Here is a 20,670-nt window from a genome sequence, read left to right as displayed (position 1 = left end):
CTTAATGTAAACTGATGTCTATCTTCATGACAACTCTGTGAGGTGGTATTCTTTCCATTTTACATATGAGGAACTGAAGGATAGGAAAAAAATGCAATCCTAAAAGGTGCAAGGTTTGTTTGGGTTTTTTATACCCAATTTATAACACATAAATTAGCCATTTCTGCTAATGTATTCATTCAGCGAACAGTTTTGATTAGCTCCTTTTCAGGTAGCCCTTCTGCAAACCAGACCCAGATATCCCTTACTCAAAGAATGAAATGCACTTTGAGAAGTGCCTCTGAAAAATATTGGTTTTCATTAGTTGCCCAACAATACACATAAGGGGTCTTTTTTGGCAGAGCTAAAATGCAGTTCTCCAGAGCAGCTTGTATCCTTTTAAAGAGTAAGACTGTCTTGTCTTTTCTTCAGCTCATTGTCTCACTTTAAACACTATCATTTTTTGCAACAAATGCAACATTAATGATATGGGTGCTGTTAAACCACTCTTACCACAATCCACAGCTCATATGAACAAAATATGAATAAGCAATGAAACACTCTCCCATAAAAGCACATACTGACACAGGTTAGACACTGAGGTGATATTAGTCCTGTTTTCTGGTGGAAACAGCTCTCCTATCCCACAACAAGTCACAATTCTTAAGTCCCTTTGCCAAGCTCCAGAGGTATTAAATTTCCCTGCTAGGCAGTTTTAAGATACTCCTGTTACATATTAACTTATGAGGTTTTTTCCCCCCCCAGAATCTTTCTGGTAAATTACAGAAGAATTCTTCTCAATATATGTAAAGCTTATGGGAAATAGGATGCTAAAATGTGGCAAAGCCACGAGCTTCTGATAATGGGTTTCCATAACTGACAGCGTGGGAGACGATCACCAGAAACCTGCTGGTTTTGGACGTTCAGTTAAATCAATAATCTCCAGCTAGGAAAAGCTAACCTTGGCACTGGTAATTCCCTGTTTTTGTAGTATTGACTATTACAACCATCTTTGAAATATGCTTCCAAGATACGAGACATGATTTGAAGACCAGCTGATTTAATCAAACAGGCCAATCCCTGTATTCCTATGAGTTAGTTTGCAGGAATTGGACTTTTTTTGAATGCATTTTTTTTTCTGTGGGAAAGCTTAACATTTAATTATGTTTATGTGAACTTGGAAATTAAACCTTTCTCATGATTTCATGTTGATTTTTAAAAAAGCTACAGCTGGGCTTTTCCTTCTATAAATGTGATTATCAGCTGGTTTTTGGCTTAAAAGTGAGCGAAAAAAAGTCCCCATTATTTACTTAGCTAATGTCATTGAGTTGCAAAATACCATTTAGCATGCTTTTGAAAAGATAACCATGAAGCCAATATTACAGTGATGTTAGCTGGTGCAAACTAATTAATTCTAATTTTCTGTTTAATTAATGGGAGTAACTGTTTATTGGAGAAAGGGACATTCAGCTGTAGATTAAAGAATCAGCTTTGAAACCCTGATAAAATCAAGTGAGATGCCAGCTTTTCTCACTTTGGGTGGTTAAATGTGTGGGAGCATGGCATCAACCCTGGCAAGGGCAACTGTTTTGTTACTTAAGAAAAAGAAAACAAAGGGAAATCAGTAAGTCAGTCTTGGTTATGCTTTTATGTGGGTTTATGGTGTTTGGTAACTGTTCTCCTTAAAACACTCAGAGCTTGGGGTCCATACAGAGCCAGTCACTTATCCAACCGGCAGGGCATGCAGGTCTGTTACCTTATGTTGTTTTGTGAGGCTTTGCTAAACATAGCACAAGTCTCTTGCGTACTATTCAGCTATTTGCTTCAACAAACGAAGGGCTTTAACTGTTGTTTCATGATTGTGCTGGGAAGGAATATGGCTGGTCTATTTTTAACAGCTTTGTGTCAGAGAAAGAGGTGTCTTCTTTTCAAGGCTTTTCAAAGTAGAGAGACCTTAAAAATGTACTTCACTTTATCAGCTCACAATGCTCATGTAAACAGAAATGAGACAGGGAAGAACAGGGAGGTCAAACTTGCATAAGCACACTGTTGCACATGTTAACTGCCGGGAGAAAGAGCAACATGTATCTGAACGGCATGCATTATGCAGAGAAGACAGAAGATGCTATTCTGGCAATGTCAGATTTCTCTTTCATGCAAGCTCCCATGCGCTAAAGCTTAGAAGTACTGGCTTCTTTTAGTAATGTAAGAAGCATACGCTAAAATGGATTATTATGAACCTCACATGATGTTTTTAACAACAAAGGCAGGAGCTTTAGAATTCTTTTGTTTTAAAGTTTAGAGGCATCAGACAAATATTTCTGCTTCTGTCAGCAAAACCCTAATTTCCTAGCACTATAATTCTAGTAAAGCACTACCTTCCAGGAATTCCACTTGCTACCACAGAGAGAAATCCACCAGAAGTTGATCTCCTTATCTTGAATTTCATATGTAGTGAGTCGCTAAATTGACACCAAAATGATTTTAGGAAGAAAATTCAAAGTCAACCCCTTTCCTTTGAGAAAGCCATTTGAAACCTTTGGGGGAGAAACATAGAAACATAATTTAAAACTCCCTTTCACCCTCAAGTGATTGGGGTTCATTTCAATAAATCCAGTGTTTGCTCTGCATGGAAGATCTCCTCCTGTCTTACCACAAGCCCTGGACACATTGGCCTACTTCCATTCTGCTGCTTCCTATATCAGTACTCTCTCATTCTGCTCATGTGATTCACTCAGGTTTGTTTTCACCTTCAAGAAAATGTGTCTTCAGTTATCCAGATTAAGCCTGCGGTACCTGTGGGAGACCTGCCTGGCTTTCCCTGTGAAGCAGCACCCCACAACCCCACCTCAGGCCATGCCGGTGATGTGCAGTCCCAGCTTTGCTTGTCGGGCACCTCTGTCTCTCCACTGGCAATACTCAAGGACTGGGGGAGAACTTACCTCTATCAGAAAGGACCATTTGAATTTGTAACACAAAGCAGACCTGATTTTAGAACCTGATCTTTTTGACATCAAAGGCTGCAGAAGATTAGAAGCACTTAGATTTGCAGTTCATTAAAAATGTATTTTCCCCTGTAAAAGAATCTGTTTTCTCAACTCATTTGCCTTGCTTCTCTCTTGAGTGCATATTTCCATTTGCGTCTTAGTGTATTCTGGTAGTCTGATGAACTGCGTATCTTTTTGTTTTTCCCAGTTCCTCTGGGACTATTTTATTAAAGTCTTTTTGGCTTTTAAAATATGTAGATGATATCATTAATCTGATTAAAGTGTAGGTACAAGTTGATAATATGAAATGTGAAAAAGCAGTGCAAGGTACAATTACTAGTATAATTATTTTCATTATAAATACAATTACATTTTCAGTTGTTGCTCGCTTAACCTTTTTAATCCTTTCCCATCTCTGAGACAAATAAGTTTTTCATTAGCTCCAGTCTACTGTTGTGAGAGGCAGTTTTCTGCTCCTTTAGGAGTATTAAGGTATTGATGACTGAGATGGACAGAATGATTAGCAGAGGGGTACAAGCTGTCTGTCTCTCTGTGACTGGTCTGAACTCCAACAAGCAAAGACAGCTCAGCTAGTAGAGCTGTTCATTTTCCTAGGGGGATGAACAATTGGGATCTCAGTTTATTTTCCAGTGGACGATGGTTTTACTGAAAAATCATGACAATCTACAGGCTTATAGGTAATGTCAGGAAAAAGAGCTATGAAATACCATTTCATCTCTAGAAGCTTCCCAGGAATTATTTTAAAGACCCACTCTATTCTGCTTCACTGGCAGGCTACCACCAGTGACATTTTTATGAGTAAACTAGAGTGGCTTTTGCATCTGAGCATGATGGGCAGTGAAATAAACCAATGCCATAAGAATTGGAAAGCAAAAATTGTGAAAATCATGATGAGGAAGTGTTTCAACACAGGAATTCAGGGTGAAGAAAAGAGGTTTAATTTTGATGTGAAAGACAGCAAGCTCCTGGGGTTTTACATAGGCTAATTCTAGCATGATACAGTTCTCTAGGGGATCTATTGTATTTTCAGTTGAAATTGGGCTGTATCTGACCCCACTTCTTCTCTCCTTGTCCAGTCTAAAGGAGTGATCATGGACAGACTGTGAGCTGGTGGAGTCTGAATGGAAGGAAAATGCTGGCTTTGAAGCCCACTAGTCCACACGACTTCCCACACCTACATTACAGCTGGGACTGACCAGTAGATGATGCTTTTTATTTCTGATGTTTTTTCGTGTTGCTTCCCAGACAGCACTGACTTGAACTGATGGAAGCAGATACTTCCAAACCTAAATCTTGATCCCTCAGGGTAGTAATTCAAAGTTGAACTCGTTGGTGTAAATCAAGGGAGACTTAATTCAAAAGGCTTGTATCTGTACAGTGATTCATATGCATCTAACCCTGGGAGGTCCTGAGCTCTCGGTTAGAGGAGTGGGTCGGGAAACTACAATTCTGTTCTTGCTAACACTGTCACAGTACAATGTGTGCTGTGGGATCATTTTCTTCCTGTGTATTTGGTTTGATCATTTATCAAATGAGTCTATAATAATAATAATTTAGATTTGCAGATGTACTTGTTTGGGGTATTTTTGGTTTGTGGTTTGTGGGGTTTTTTTGGTTTGGTTTTTTTTTTTTTTTAAAAAAAACCAAACTCTTCAGGTTCTATAAAATCCTGTGAAGTTTCCACATAGTTAAGGTTGCACGTGCATGCCTCCTTGTCTTGCTCTGGTAAAGTGTCTTCTAACTGCATGAGGATGCAGTTAGTGAAGTGTGTGTGTGTGGGAGGGTACATATCAGTGGAAATTAGGGTGAATTGAGCATTGCGCATGAAGCACGTATCTTCCTTACAGATCTGTTCTCAGTAAAAAGGAATAAAAAAAAAACATTTGTGCAGGCTCTCCTGATGGGAAGCAAGTGAATGAAAAACCAGAACTGCTCTTAATCTGTATGACACCTTAAAGAAGCACACAGAAACCAATTCTGTCTTTCAGCCACAATTAAGGGTTACAAAGCTACCCTAAAATCTTAGTGAAGAAAACCCAGTATGTAGCCGCCATTCAAAAGCTCAGCCCTACAGGCTCCCTGGTTGAAAAGCTGAGCTACAACGCAGCATTAGAGAAGCAATGCAGAAGAACATAGCAAATAAGATCTGCAGGTGAATGGATAACAGACATGTTTTCTTGCTAAATGAGTAGCAAAACCCCATTGAGTATTTAAAAAGATGACCATACTGAATAGCAGATTAACGTACAGCTCTGAAATATGAGTCCTGATCCAGATTCAGTGCTTAGCACGTATGCTGTGGACAAAACCACGGAGCCTGATTTTTGCCAAGATTATTAAAGATTGTATTAATTCTTCTAATGCCTAGGAAGCAACTGCAACAGAGCCCTTCGCTGCAAGGCACTTACCCCAGAATAGTTTGCAGGATCTAAAGATGAGGCCTGGCAAGACTAGAGTTAGAGCACAACTGGGAATTTTAATCCCTTTTCAGGCACGCAGGACAGTCCCTGGTCTCTGCTACTGTATGGGAACCTGCGTGCTGCCAGCATTGTGCCCCTTGATTCTCCCCTTCTGAGCAAAGGAGCATCTGCCAAGATTCACATTCACTTTCTGAGCCTGGGAGCCCCTTTAGCATGTCCCAAGTACTACACAAAGTGCATGGAGTGGCCATGGATCTAATGCATCCAGAGTGAATTATGACACGCTGGTAATCATCACTTTACTTCTGTAACTCGAGAGGTGAAGGGTGCCTAATTAGGAAGAAAAACACAAAACAGAAGGAAGAATGAAGAGATAACAATAATGAGGCAGGGGAGAAAAAAAGAAGCAGGTGTTTAGTGATTCCCACGAAGAATAGAAACATATGAAAGCAACTATTCAGGACCAGGCAAACTAATTGAGCCTTTTTTCTGTGCCATTATGCTATTGTAAACAGCTGAAGGGAAGGCTTTCTGAAAGAAACAAGCATGGATTACAAGAGAAGAGAATGCAATATTCGTCAAGCATTTAATGATAAAAATGATCAACAGGCTTCCTAATGCAATGCCTTATCCCAAATATTAGAAATGCTTTGAAGTCTAATGGCTGTTCTCTCTCTTCTTCCTCTCCAAAAATGTGGTTGTCTGAAGATAGCACGTTATCCAACATAAGCATACTTCAAAAAGTTTCAAATATTGCCAGAGAGAGTTTGTTTTCTTTCAAGTTATGTCAATTATTTTTGCTTTTGTAATTCTATTAAAAGGGGTCTGTAGGTCCAAAATCGGGTATTAGGAGATTTTGTTGTGGTGCACAACATATAGTCCCTCAAACATGGAGAATCAAGAACAGAACTTTATGTGAGATGACACTGGATATCAGTCATCCTCTAGCAATACCAGGACGTTATCTCTGACTAATGGTTGTGCCAGTAAAACACCTGCTGAACACTCTCATGTAATACACTGATTCATTCAGATGTCAGCCTGGTGGTCGCTCCTTATTAGCAAAAGCTGTAGTAGCTGAATATCTTTGTTCTGAATACATTGACCAAATCCAAGCTCAGTACAGTCTAGTTTGAACACAAAGCTATTTCTACATGAAGACACTATTTCTAGATAAAGAAATCTTAAGAACTTTAAGCACAGATATTGATAAACTCCATATATATTGTTTAGGCATATTTCAACAACTCTTGAAACAGCAGCCCTTCTTCTAGTTGAGAAATGTATGCCAAATAATAAGTCTACTGCAGAAAAGGCTGTCACCCCAGTCTAACTCCTTGGGTGCTTTCCTAAGCTGTGGTCAACCAAACCAGTAGAATAGCAAACATTTTGGTCAGAAGCACTCATAATGTTCAGCAAACTTCATAAGACTGGTGCTTCTGTAAGGCACCCAAGTGCTGGGATGTGAAGCTGGGACATCTTTTGACCTGCACAGCACTGGCTCTGTAGCTCTTGCCGCGGGCTTGGCACATCTATTGCTGCTCCCTGCATGTGCGGTCTGTGGGGTAAAAAAATGGGTGCAAAATTCAAGTATAGGCTGCTAATCCCTTATCCATCCTTTGACTGTAACAAGGTAGGAGGGGGCTGGAGGACCTCTCCCGTTTACTCTTAGGGGGAAGGTCTGGCCAGCTGTACTGCTAAGCAGATTGGACCATCTCCAAAACTTCTTGAGATAGCATGGGCCCAGTGTTTTGTATTTAGAGAGATGCCTCTGGATAATTGAACAATGGCATTTGAATTCAGCAGATGCTTACAATTAGAGCAACTTAGTTTAAAAGGTAAAGGTGTAGAAAGGATAGTATGAGAAGTGGGGCTACTACTTTTTTCTTACAAACGTTGCCCTCTTCAAGAAAATCTTTGTTACCTCAGTCTGTCCTAGTAATGTTTAGTTTTCTGCTGTACTTGTATATGTGCAGAACTATGGTAGAAGGCTCAATCACACTGTTTATTTGCACTGTGTTTATACCGTATTAATCTCAGGCCTCCAGGTTTCTTCTGATGTACTCGAGGGAGATCAGGAAGAATTTTTTTGATTTTGATATACTGTTTGGCTTTGGGGCATTATTTCTACTAACCTCTGCGGCACTGGGGTTTGGCTCCAGCTACAGGTAGGATTTTGGCAAGGTATACAGGGTAATCTGCACTTGATGTATTATGTTTTTCACACAAGAGAAAATCTGAATTCTGTGGAGAACATGTGTTAGTGAGCTGACAGAAGAGCAAAGAGCATGAAATTCTGATGTGTTTGGTTGGTGTTTTGCTAATCCACTTAGCATAAAGCCAAGCACAGATACGGAGCCAGGTGGGAATTTTCTCTGCATCAGATCATGAGCAGGTATTAAGGTTTGTTTTCTACCCTCCTCTACAGAATGAGTCATGATCTTAAACCAGGCTCACCTGGGAGCTTTATTTAGGAAAGCCACTGCTCTTATAGGGATGTTGTTAGCCCTACAACTCTATTAGTACTGATCCATCTGTGTGGAATTGTAGCATGCTTGAGTAGGCCTTGTGAATGAGCACAAGTACTGTGTCTCCTCGGCTGTGAGATGGTGCTTGGCCCCATCTACAGAAGGCATTGCTGTCATTTTTAATGAATGGCTGTGGACCCAGGACCCCCTGGACCCTGCCTTTTGACACTGTCCTGAGCCACTGCTGTTCATGTACTGCTGAATCTGCCCAGCAGATGGAACAGGCCCGCAAAAGCCTCCTTCATGAGCGTTGGCAAAGCTTTTAAATGTAACCTAGATACTAAGCAGATCTATGCCGTCATACCCCTGATGGCTAAGTGCAAGTAGAGCAGCAAAGCCGCTGTTTGATTTCACCTATGGAAACTTCAGCATCAACAAGGTTAGATGGGGGTTTTGTGACTGAGGGTGATGCCTAAATACTGGAAAAAGGCCATAAAGGGGAACTCCTCTTGCACACAGCTCTAAGTCTTGTCCTTTTTATACCTAGAAAATGCCACACGCTTCCATCATGAGTGATTCTTATGCCAAGAGCAAGAAAGAGCACAAGGGTAAATGACAAAGAAAGACCATCGTGTCGGCACCTTCGCTTTTGAGCACAGCCCAGTGAAATGCGAGCGGCCCCCGTCGGCGGCAGGCCGAGAGGCCCAGGGTGGCAGAGCAGAGAAGGTGAGCTCCATACTTCATTGGTTCCTGTTTCACAACATAAAGTTTAATGGGTGAATGTTATCAGCTTTTTTGGTTAGATGCTTATTCATGACAATTTCTGCTATTTTTCAAGCTCTACTTAATTTTTGGGTTAGGCTTGTCAGTGAGACCCTCTTTGACTTCAGACAGTTTTTATTGGAGTGGCCCTGGTTCCTCTCTTCTATATGTACTGTTTTTGTTATCATTCAGTCTTTTGTGCGCACTTTATCTTTTGACAAACTGGCTTGGTTTTTAAAAGCATTCAAATGCCGTGTGGCTCATCTTGCTCACAGAACCCAAGAGAAAGCATGCCGTAATCTCCTCATGAAATACTGTTTCACCATGACAAAACTAGAGCACTGCTGCAAGCACGTATTAAAAAGCTGTATTTCTCATCAAAATATAAACGTGTTCAGCTTAAAACTTGCAGTCTTTTCAGTGTTTTTTGTCACTCACTGAGAGAAAACGTTGAGGACCCGCAGGTCCTGCCCTTCTAGGCTGGGGACAGAAACTTGTAAGTCGAGGCCTGGGGCGGGGGGGGGTGTGGGTGCTTGGGCAGTAAGGGGTTAATGGCCACGCGGGTCCGGCAGGCGGTGCTTGACAGGCTTCTGCCTTAATTAAGCCAAACAGAGGGCTTAATCAGAGGCAGCAATGTGAGCTTTTGAATGAGGACGAATATGGAAGCTTGCGGTCCTGGTTAGTGAACGTTTATAATGCCTTGGTAACAGTGTGAGGTGTTGGCTGGGACTTGTCCTCTGTGTATGGGCTGAATTCAAACCGATTTGGTTTGCTGCTTTGGATTTATCTTTTTTTTTTCCCCTCTGGAATGTCTTGGTTTTGGCTTTAAAAAAAAAAATAATCTTCTTTGAGTTTTTTTTGTCGTTGCTTTGTGTTGTGCCAGAACGGCAGAGCAGATTCCTTCAGCACACTCCCTGCGGTTGCCAGGGCGCCAGGCCAGCCCGCAAACCTGCCTGCTTCACTCCTCAGCTGTACGATAACCATGGCTTTTGGCCTTCTCTTTTTTGGGGGCTGTTGGGCGCATTTTGTGGGCATGGCGCGTAGTAGTGTGGGAAGAAAGTCTGGCTGGCCCTGGAGAGCAGGGCGTGCGTGGGGGCGAGTGAAGGGAGAGCCGGGGACTTGCCTGCCCAGGTGGTCCCTGATAATCTTCTGTTTGCTCAGAGCAAGTCTTTCTGCAGTACCAACAATAGTTTTGGATGCTCAGCCTAACAAGAGTCTTCCATACAGCATAATTTCATTGTAAGCGTTGCCTAGCATAAATTTAAACAGGAACTTTTTTGTTTTGTCAGGTGGTGGAAAGGATTTTTCTTTGTTTTTCTTGTTTTATTTTGTGAGCTTTTATCCTAACGTGTGGCTACTTCAAAAATATTCTTCAGATTTTGAATATGAAAGTAACATCTGGTTTGTTTTCAATAGTGTTTTGAGCAGCAAATGCAAATAGAGTTTTGTATTTTAACAAAGCGCTGTTGGATTGTTATTCTAATGAAAGTTCCCTACATCCCAATTATCCTAATGTCAGGGATTTGCCGGATCTTGCTTCAGCTGAAAAAGAAACAAACTTGCTAAACATTCCTGTGCACAAGTTACCCCTCGGGACAACTTTCCTTTTTAATAGCACTAGCTAATCTGCAACTTGCAGTTTCTTATCGTATTTTAGAGTCTCCAGGCAATATATAGCAGCTCCACACAAGCGCGTTGGAAGTGTCTGTATGGGCAAGGATAAAAGCCTGTCCAGCAGCATGCTTAACTGCATGACGACCTGGGCTTACATGATGTTTTGCTAATTTAGCTGGAATTGTTGTCTTTTAACAATGTGTAAGAGAGAATCTGACCTAAATGGTACGGAGCTTGTGGTGGCTTTCTTCTCTAATTAAAAAAATTCGTTTCAAGAGGACTTGCCTAGAGAAATGCCTGGCATTGCTAACAGGTGTTTGGAAGAAATGCGTGTCAGGTTGCCCAGCTTCCTTTTTCTTGCACTTCTAGTGCTGTTGGACTAGGCAGAAGCAGTCTTCTTAAAATATTAAGGTTCAAAAACCTGTTTCCTTTTTCTTCCTATTGTGTCAATGGATAATTAAATGGGCAACCCTCTCTTTAGCTGAATAATCAGGAAAACGGTTACCACTGCATTTGCATCTGAAGAAGACAGGTTTGGAGATGGGCAGAGTAGTATCATCAAACGTTCATCTAGTGTATTTAATTTCTTTCTGAATGCTTCATTCCTGCATGTTCCTTTTTTTTTTTTTTTTTTTCCATATTAAAGGGTAATCCTGTGTCCTTTCAATGCATCTTTCCAGAAGTTCTAGCCTGCGTAATTGTACTCAGCTGCATATGGTAGGACATGGGGAATAATGTGAATAGGGTGGATAATGGTTAATGGAGCACGGCTGTGTCAGAGAAAGGCAGGTTTAACTGGGTGAGAGCACAGTACTGCAAAGCTCTTAGAAAATGCTGATAACCTCTTCATTGGTTGTAGAAGTTCAGAGTGAGAATAACATTCACAGCCAGGTGAGTTATCTGAAATTTGTTTTTCTGTTATTAGACTTCATGTTCTATGTAATTCATGGCCATCAGTTGAACTTTGTGCTGGAGAACAATAGCACAAAGCCATCACACCCCAAATTCAAGAACATAGAATTGGCAGACAGCATCAAAACAGGGATGCTGTGCTCTTACCGAAAGCAAACAAGTTGTGCCACTGACCTCTGGGACGCTTGTCTAGCTATTTTGAAGGAAACAACGGGATTTGGGGCATGGAGTGGAATGACAGAGCTCAGTGAGGTTTTCCTTCATTTTAAAAAAACCACCTTACCACTCGCACAGTGGTCTCTGGAAACTTGGTCTCCAAAGGATTGATTTAGCTTTTGTGCGCTCACAGACTAAGCTGGGCAGGTTTGAAAGGGACACTTAGGAAGTTGGGGGAAAACTGACAGTGTTTGGCTTTCACAAAGTTTAGGCAACCTCCTGCCTAGGATTGTTCCGTACATCCTCATTCTAGTCTCCTGAACTGCCCTTTTAGTTTTAGTCCTTTTGTTCAACAGCTTAATGACAACGCAGTTCAGCGCAGGAACGATCGTTAGCTTCGTTTAGCCCCCTGCCTTCATAGGGCGTTTTCTTCTTTCTTATGGTAAATAGCTTATCTCGAGAACAATCTATGAGCCCTCCAGTCAGCCGCCTTTATTTACTGTGGGACACTGAATGGATCTTGCTAAAACAGCCAGCTATCTTTTACACATCAATATGAGTCTTTCTGATAAATGGCATACATTCCTGGTGTCTTTTCAATTACGTTTGTCTATACACACAATAAGACTTTGAGATCTGCCTAAAGATACACTTTAGGAACACAAAACCCCTTAATTGATGGTTGCTTTGCAAAGACTGTAGGATTTATATGTTAGGTTCTGTATACCACCGATGAGCCAAACCTTTCTGTTTCGGTTTTTGTGTTGTCCCTTCAAATTTAACACATCGTTTATAGGATTTGGAAAAGAGGGGAAAAACAAAAAACAAAACCAAACCCAAAACATCCTAGTTTGTAAACCCTTACCTTAGTTGGCCTGACTGTGGAGCTCCACCCTCAACTGAAGCAGGTGGGAAAACTGACAACCCCGAACCAAGAAACTGCAACGAGTTTTTTATTTTTGTGTGGTACAGACACAAAAAAATATAGCTAACACCAGCTGCTTGCCTTCTGTAAATAGAGGCAAAAGATGAAATTAAAACTGGCCATCAATTCTAGTATAGAAATACTGAAGCATCTGTCAAATATTTGACACTTGTGAAATCAAACTTTTTTTGCTCTGGCACTGCTGGAAGAGCATCTGGTAAAAAAAAAAAAGCAGAACCTGGACCAACTTCAAACAAAGCCCTGTCCCTGGAAGGGTATTGCTATGGTAACTAGGATATCTTAACCTCACTCAGATCAACGCTTCTCTTCCCATTAGACTAGCCAAAAAGCATCAAAACGTCCCGTAGGTAACACAGTTTCACAGAGCAAGTTTCGTATTTGTAGTAGTGAAGATATTTTGGTATTCTTTTTCAGATAGTTTACAAATCCTTATATTCTTACAGATTAGGGCTCTAACACTAGAATGACTAAGGAGCGAAGCTGAAAACTAAATGCAATGTGGTGGTTTCTGTGGAACTTGTCACTCTGGGAGTGAATATTATAGTAATAAATATTTGGGAAATTTTGGTGGTGGTTTATTTCTGCTGTGTAAAAGGCTGAAACATAGCCCAAGGTTTCCATTGTGATGTGAAAGTATGAAATGCTGAGCTAATAAATCTGTTCATTTTCTGTTTAATTTTTCTTATACATTATACCTCTTTTAGCATAGTTTATTATAAATCTTACCTTGAAAGCTTTGTCTTGTATGGGCAGAAGATGAAAGCATGAGTATACTGTCATATTCATGACATGCTGAGGTCTAATATTACTTCTAAATGATGTTTCATGGGAGTATCATTTAGCTTCACAGATACAGCTCTCCTGTCTTTAAAAATGGAGATAAAACTTGTTTGTCACATTAAGTGGTTCTGAGAATTAATTGCTTGATGTGGTATGTATGCACTGCTTTGAAAATTATGGCATATAGGTGATGAACATTATTAACAGGTAACTATTATTAATATACTGAGTTCTAATTAAACAGCTATTGTGAGATGAAGAAGGTAGTGTCTGATTCTCCATTTTGATGTCAGGAATGCTACACAGTCATAAACCTGCCATAACGTGGTGAAGAAGCAGCTCTGGGAATAGCTGCTACTTTTATGGAATCCTTTTCATCACTATAATCTAATGGTGAATTTGAGTACATTTAGCATTTACTCTATTAAGGGAGTTATAACGGTAACTGCCACCAGACAGGCAGAGTTTATGATAAACAGAGATGAAGTAAGGGTCCTGCACATCTCTGGACAGGTGATTAGTGATCTCGGGCAGCATCTTGAGTTGCCTTTTGTGATCACAGAGGTAAATATTGCCAAGCTGTGAAGTATTTTTGTCACAAACAAAATGTTCAGCATGGGTATTAAACTGAGGGAATTTATTACAAAGAAGTATCTTGGCAACTGTGTACACGAATGTGAGCAGATCATCATGTTAGGGTAGGAATAGCTGATCAAATATTAAGAGTTTCGTATCCAGGCTGGGGATGAAGGCTGTGATTTATGAAAGTGGGTACTGTAAGACTAAATGTCTATGGGATCTAAGGAGTTCTGCACACTCACTGTCTCAAAATTAGAATATTAGAATTGCACATTTAAAATTATCTGCTGTAGACTGGGTGATTATTTAGTAACATACAACAGTGCAATTTCATCTGAGACCATGAATTAACAGCTCCTTCAACTTCAGTAGTGCTGTAATTAAGAAATAATGATAGCCCGTAAATACAGTGTCTGAGTATTTTATCTAGTATTACCTACCAAGACAACAGCTACTAAAGAGAATTTGTTAAATCCATATCTATGGGATTTTTTGTGGAATATAATAGAATCCAAACCCCACAAGATGGAGGATTTGGGGGGTTGATTCATTAAGCCTCATTATTCACATCCAAAGGCACCCTATAATTCTGGTAGTTGTCAGGATACTGAAAAGGAATTGATTAACCACTTGTTTCTGCTTTGTCTTGTACAAGATTCTGCAACCAAAAGGTTGCTATTACATAGCGATCTTGGAAGAGCTGACTGCGTGTCATGTCTTGCTGCTGCAGAAAAGGGTTGTGAAATACTGTCCCAATTTTCAGGGTAGCTCTAGTTCATCACTGATGCATCATTATTTTGATGGTAAATTTGTTAGGCTTTAATTCCTAGATCTGAAATATTTTGTGAGCCCAGTGGAGTAATGAATATTGCTAAATATTTATTGCACTAACTCTTGAATGATCTCTTAAGTGATCACACTAACCTAACAAAGTGATTAGATTTTTTGGTAGGTTTTTGGGTTAGCAAATTTATTTTGAAGCATAAAGCTTAATAAAGAAACTCATTTAACATGTACATTATTTTATTTAATCACTTGATACATGCTACTTTTTCTTCAAACAGTGATACTGTTCTTTCAGCTTGCAGCTGTTTATAAAGGTCTAACATTAAGCACAATATTTGCAAAATTGTTCTTTAGGATAATATTTACATGAAATTTATTCATATAGTCAAGCTATTTTGGCCAATTTCCATCTGGATCATTATCATACAAGTCACTTTTCTGTGCTCATTTGCAAACCCCTTTTTTAATGGAAGCATTTCAATTCAGTTTAGTTTTCATTTTTTATTTTACATTTTCTGCAATATTTAGTTCCTTGCCAATGTGTTCTTTGGTCATTGGCAATAGATAACTGTGTATTAGCCTAGAGAGCAAGCTAAGAAATCTGGAATTTGGATATCAGTTATCAAAAATATATTATGTCTTTTGGGGATGTTTTGATCTCTTTCTGTGTGGCAAGTTAGAAAATGCTTTGGAGACCTTAGTCTTGATTTCCTTTTTCTAGCTTCTGATGCCAGGAGTTTAACTGGTTTATGGAATGGGCTGCATTTCTAGATCCAGCTAAAATGACTCTAAAGCAGTCTTACTGAGATCTATCATAGGCTTTCTCTCTTCTATTTTATTGCTCTCTCAGACTGTGATAACATTAGGAATATAGGCGTATCTCAAAGGGCAATGCTTCGAAAACTCCCCTTCATCTACTTCAGTATCGTACCAATATTGGTGAAGATGTGTATTTTCCCTTTTCTAACGCTGACTGTGGGAGGATGTTTGCAATTTACGTGGTTAGATTAGGTATATTCTAAAGCTAGTACAGAGTTGAGAGCCAGGTTAAATAGCAGTCCCTGGTTAAATTGTCTGTGATCATTGCATCTGAAGAAAGCAGATGCAGACAAATCTGGCAAAAAAAAGCCCAAAACAAACTTGTTAACTTTTTTGCTGTTTTGAGAAGGTGTATCAGGCCTAAAGCAGGTTTTCAAACAAATGTTAACAGGCAAAGAGAACAGTTCTTCCTTTAGCTTTCAATCGTATTTTTCTGGGGATCCAGCTTGATAATGGATTTCAATTAGAAAATAAAAAACCACAGGAAGACAAAAAGGTGTTATCCAGCTTTGGCATTTCTGAATATTTTCACTAACTTACCACTTACTGTACTTGGTAATAAATCTTGGAAGGAAAATTTGACTCTGGAGTTTACTAATGTTTGAAGACCTATTTCATACTGACGTTCTTGGCAAAGCTCTCTGCTTTTTTACTCTTCCTGCATGTTTCCTACTTAGAGTTACGTGTCTTTTATTCATTACTACATGCAAGCTTCAGAGTAAGACATAATCTTTAATCTTTTGATTCTACAGTGTGTTGTTTAGGAAAGAATCAAATGCTTTGTAGATTGAATAAAAATTACAATTTTTCTTACAGCAGCCCGTAGAGGTCCCAAACAAGACATGGCATTTTACTCTGGCAAGTGTTGTATAAATAAATAGGATCTGGTGCCTAATGTTCTACTGATCTAAACAGATGGTATGACTGTATGTGCAGTGATGGGGAAACTTGTTAACACGTTGGTTGGTGGACAAAGTTACAGCCAGTAGAGGATGAATAGCAATACTCTAGAAGAACTTCACTCCCGTTCTGTGCTGTCCCCTGAAACTGAATCATAGAAGAAACAAAAAGGAATGCGGGAAAAATGTCTTCTGGCTACCAGAGACCTTCCCAAAATCTTGAGGTGAAAGTGACACATTCCCTTCTATGGAGAGGTGTTTGTGGTAATGCATAATTAATTACATATGTATGATGAAGTCTGCATGTCTCAAAAGAAATTTTGTATATTTTCTCACGGATAAGGCAGCCTTGACTACTTCCTTCCATGTTACATGGGTTAAAAAAAACCAAACCCGAACCGACAAGTGCAGAGTGAGTAAATGATTTGCTGAAGATCCTTCATAACTAAAATAAATTGGGGAGAAAGTGGGAACAGGAGCAAGACCTAGTTTCAGTCTGGAGGGTTTTGACCAGAAGAGACCTCCTCCCTCATGGGTAGTTTGTTCTGAAAATAGCTCAGAATAGTGAGGGCACTGAAAGTTTTAGCTGGAAAAGGAATATGAAATTTTAAGTTAAGCTTCTACATTTACTCATATTTTTGGTCCAAGTCAAGAACTTAATTACTGTTAGAGAACACGGCATTCCATCAGCAAATCCTAAGTAGAACACGGAGAGAAAAAAATCCAATTTGTCTTTGGTTGTGTCAGTCATCTACAAAGTCGACACCTGCAGCAGTGTTAAAGGAGCTGGCAGGATGAGAGAGGATGGATTTATCGTAAATATCATGCAGATTGTGGGACATAAATTTTACTGATTCACTGGTTCTATTTTTAATGGCAAACTGCCCAAAGCCAAAAATGTACGAATAAAAAAATAACTTTCCCTCTAATTCACTGAAAAATCAGCAGCCTGAGGACACACTGATTTATACTATATGCTTCTGTTCCTGCTTAGTGCCATCTGTCAATAAGGCCTCCTGTCTCCGAAATGATAGTCCTTTAGAAATGTGTGTGTGTCATGCTGGACTGTAAAGCAGATCCAGATTTGCTAATTTTGTAAAACTGTACTGAAGATCCCGCATATAATTAAAACAAAATATAATTCTTCCTGCTTTTAGGATGTGTTTAAACATCAATTTCTCTTAATTATTTATGTTACACAGTTTTAGGGCTCCCTCAAAGGGATATTTTTAATAGTTTCCTTCAGCAGCTACATAATTAAATTACTTACTAGTAGCTTCATACTCTTGAATATCTTTTTTTCATCCTAGGTAGTTATACCAATACTACATTATTATACCACTTAAGACTGACAGAGCAGTATTGATATCTTGCATGGGCCTGCTATGCAAAAGGGCCTTATTACATGCTAATTCTGAAGTGAATCACTCCAATAAACACGAACAGTTAGTTTGATGGTGCCTGATCTCACAAAGTGCTTTCTGCAGATTTCCTTGAATTCTGACTGTTCTTGGTCATTGTATACTAAGTATTTATTGTAAGAGGATGTTGGAACCTACAGATGGTTAAACGTGTTGGCACAGCAGGCATCCAAATAGGAGAGGATACAACTTTCAAGGCTCTGGTGAGTGTCGGTACTGGTGGACCAGTTCCACCAAAGCTGGCATGAGGAGATATAAATTGTTACTGAGTCACTGGATCTCTGGGTTGTCCTTCAGAAAGTTACTGTTATATAAACCTTCATCATAGGAGCTGCTGTAAACCCGTTAAACACCCCCAGTCTTAGCTGTGTATGTAAACCAGAGTTGCTTGCAGGGTTCTGTGGAATGGGTTTTTTCCTGATATTTTCAATGATAAAACAGTGCATCAAAAATCCTCTTACCTACTGCTTTGTAACAGCTGACTTATCTTTCTTCTCACAGTACCACAGCTTTTTTGTAGTTCCTCCAGTCCAATATAGCTAAAGTTTGCCAAAGTTTGGTGATTCCTTCTTCATAACACTTCTAGGAAAGTAAAGAAATAGAGGGTCTGGACTTGTGGATTTCTCCTCTCTGCAAAGAACTTATTGTCGTCTTGCTCCTCTTCCTGGCGGAAACACAGCCAGATCCTGCTCACAGATCTCACCTTTCCCCGTCACCCTCCCTTACCGTTTCAATAGCATTAAGCTGCATCCCACATCTGAACTGTAAAATCCTCTTTACTCCATCTCACTCACTATTTCACTCCATTGAACCTGTGCCTGGACAGATTCTTCCATTTACTGGTGGTCTGTTTGCATAGTGCTTGGAGTTTCTACTTTCTCTAATGTAAAAGAAGCGGTCCTTTCTCCTTCTCACCAAAAAAAAGAGACTACTTCCCATGCCCTTTTATCCTTTATCTTAGGTTGCCATCTTCTAGGGAAGATTGTTGCTGTGCCTGCATGGCATCCTGTTAAACAGATAATGATCCGGGTGGGATTATCCATATGTTCATTCACTATTTACTCTAATAATGCGTGTAATAGTTCAGAGTATCTTGTGATAGGCACTTTCATACCTGATGGAGACTTTGGGTGCTAAAGAAGTCCAGATGCGATTGGTGTTAACAAATGTATGAATTAATTGGAATACATTTATTTCTATGGAGTACACATGGAAAAATGTCTCAGAATCTTTGGATATGCTGGAAAGGGTTAATAGATGACACCAATACATTCATGTGCTTTCCAGACTGATATTTAGGGGAAGTACTTTAAGTGCTACACAACTCAAGAACAATTCAAGAACTACTAGTGCTTTTTGGAGATGAATCTCCCTGTTATTCAGAGCTTTCTACTACAATAGAAATAAGTCATCTCTCAAGAAAAAGGAGATGGGTCTCAAATATTAGCTTTACCTTAACTTGCTGCACAGTTTTTAAGGGATGGAAAAGCAGACAGTAGAAATGAAACAGTTCTGTAAGAAGTATTTCACACCATATAGCCTGAGTGTTATACTGAAAATGAAAAACATAAAGCAATTGGTACACAAAATATTGTGGGTAGTAGAAATACCTGCATAGAACATAAAGGGTTGTTACTGTATTCCTAAAAAAAAAATATCATTCTAGTTAATAAATAGTTATTGGTGTTATGAAAATTTTAGTGCCTGCATTCTGAATCAAAAGCTAAAGAGATAATATAGGAGCCTGGCTGTTAGTGGAGTTTCTAAAGTAGCATGTCAGTACAGCCAAAAAAAAGAAAAAAAAAAAGAAAAAGAAAAATACTTAAGTGAAAACTGTTCTTTTAGGTTTTTATCAGCCTTGCTCATGTGGCTTTTTTTGGGCCAGGGTGTTCTGATATTGAAGAAGTGGTTTTGTCTGTTAATCATGTGGCTGTGATCTTGAAGGGTGAGGATGGAAGAAAGGTGACTAGTAAGGAATGGTTGTCTAGGCACGTTATCTGTAAATCATGTTTTCCTTGTGTTGAAATCATTCTGTCTCCAGAGCATCCATCCTTACCAGCAAATAAAGCTATTAGGATGCAGAAAGTATTGCACAGTCTGACAAATTCCGTTATGTTATTCCTGATCGATTCTTTTGACCTGTTACTTGTCATGAGGACACATCAAAGTAGAGCTGCTTTCCATTTGATATAAACATTGGATGCCATTGATGGTAGAAAATTTGATAATGCATGAGAAGTAAAGCCAAACCAAAATTGTTCAGTTAACACTATTTTAATCAAGGCTGCACTAGATAACTCAGTCCATTGGGAACTGGGAGGCCACACGTTCATTTCCAATTCCCTTTCACTAAAACGCTACATTCCATAATTAACTGAGCAGGGAGCAAATGTGCAGGTGTTTCAGCTCGGAGAATATACTGTTGTCAGAACAAAGGGATCACTGCTAACCAATGACAGGCTACATGTGATGAAGACTTGGTGGATTTTTACTAACTTCACTGCTGATAATCTGTACAGTGCTATTTTCCCCAACTCTGTGTAGATGGTGCTGCAAATGCACACTGCCTGATGGAAACAAAAATGCCATAATGGTAATGCTCTTCTTCCAGTAGTAAATGTTTTCCAAAGCCTCCTTTCTGGAGACTGAAAAAGGCATAGCATAGTAGTCTTTGACCTCTGGAATGTAAAAGAACTTCTACACAAAGAGTGTCTCAGAAGATATCTACAGAGGCAATAAATTAGAATGCCTTTGGTAATATTCCTGTAGGTTCATTCCATTATTTCATTCTGTTGTAAGCCTTTAAGGGTTTATACTTGAGAAAATAAAGGATTCACTAGTTTTATTAAGGAACTTATTGTTGGAATCTGTAAGAGCCATCAATCAGAGTCAACTGAATTATTCTCTGTTTTCATGAATTCTCTGGAAATAACACTGACTTAGAAACACTGGCTGTTTAATATCTGCTGAGAGAGATGCTTTTTAGAATAGCGCATAAGGAGCTATACATTGTGATTAGGAAGTGTTACATGGCTTTCACGTTTTGAATAATACTTTGTCACATAAAATGATTTGTGTTTTATTTATACTCTAATTAGATACACAGTTAAACAGAAATTAT

Source organism: Phalacrocorax carbo, chromosome 13, assembly GCF_963921805.1.
Source record: "Phalacrocorax carbo chromosome 13, bPhaCar2.1, whole genome shotgun sequence".
In the NCBI taxonomy this organism is placed as follows: domain Eukaryota; kingdom Metazoa; phylum Chordata; class Aves; order Suliformes; family Phalacrocoracidae; genus Phalacrocorax; species Phalacrocorax carbo.
This window is presented reverse-complemented; position numbering follows the sequence as displayed.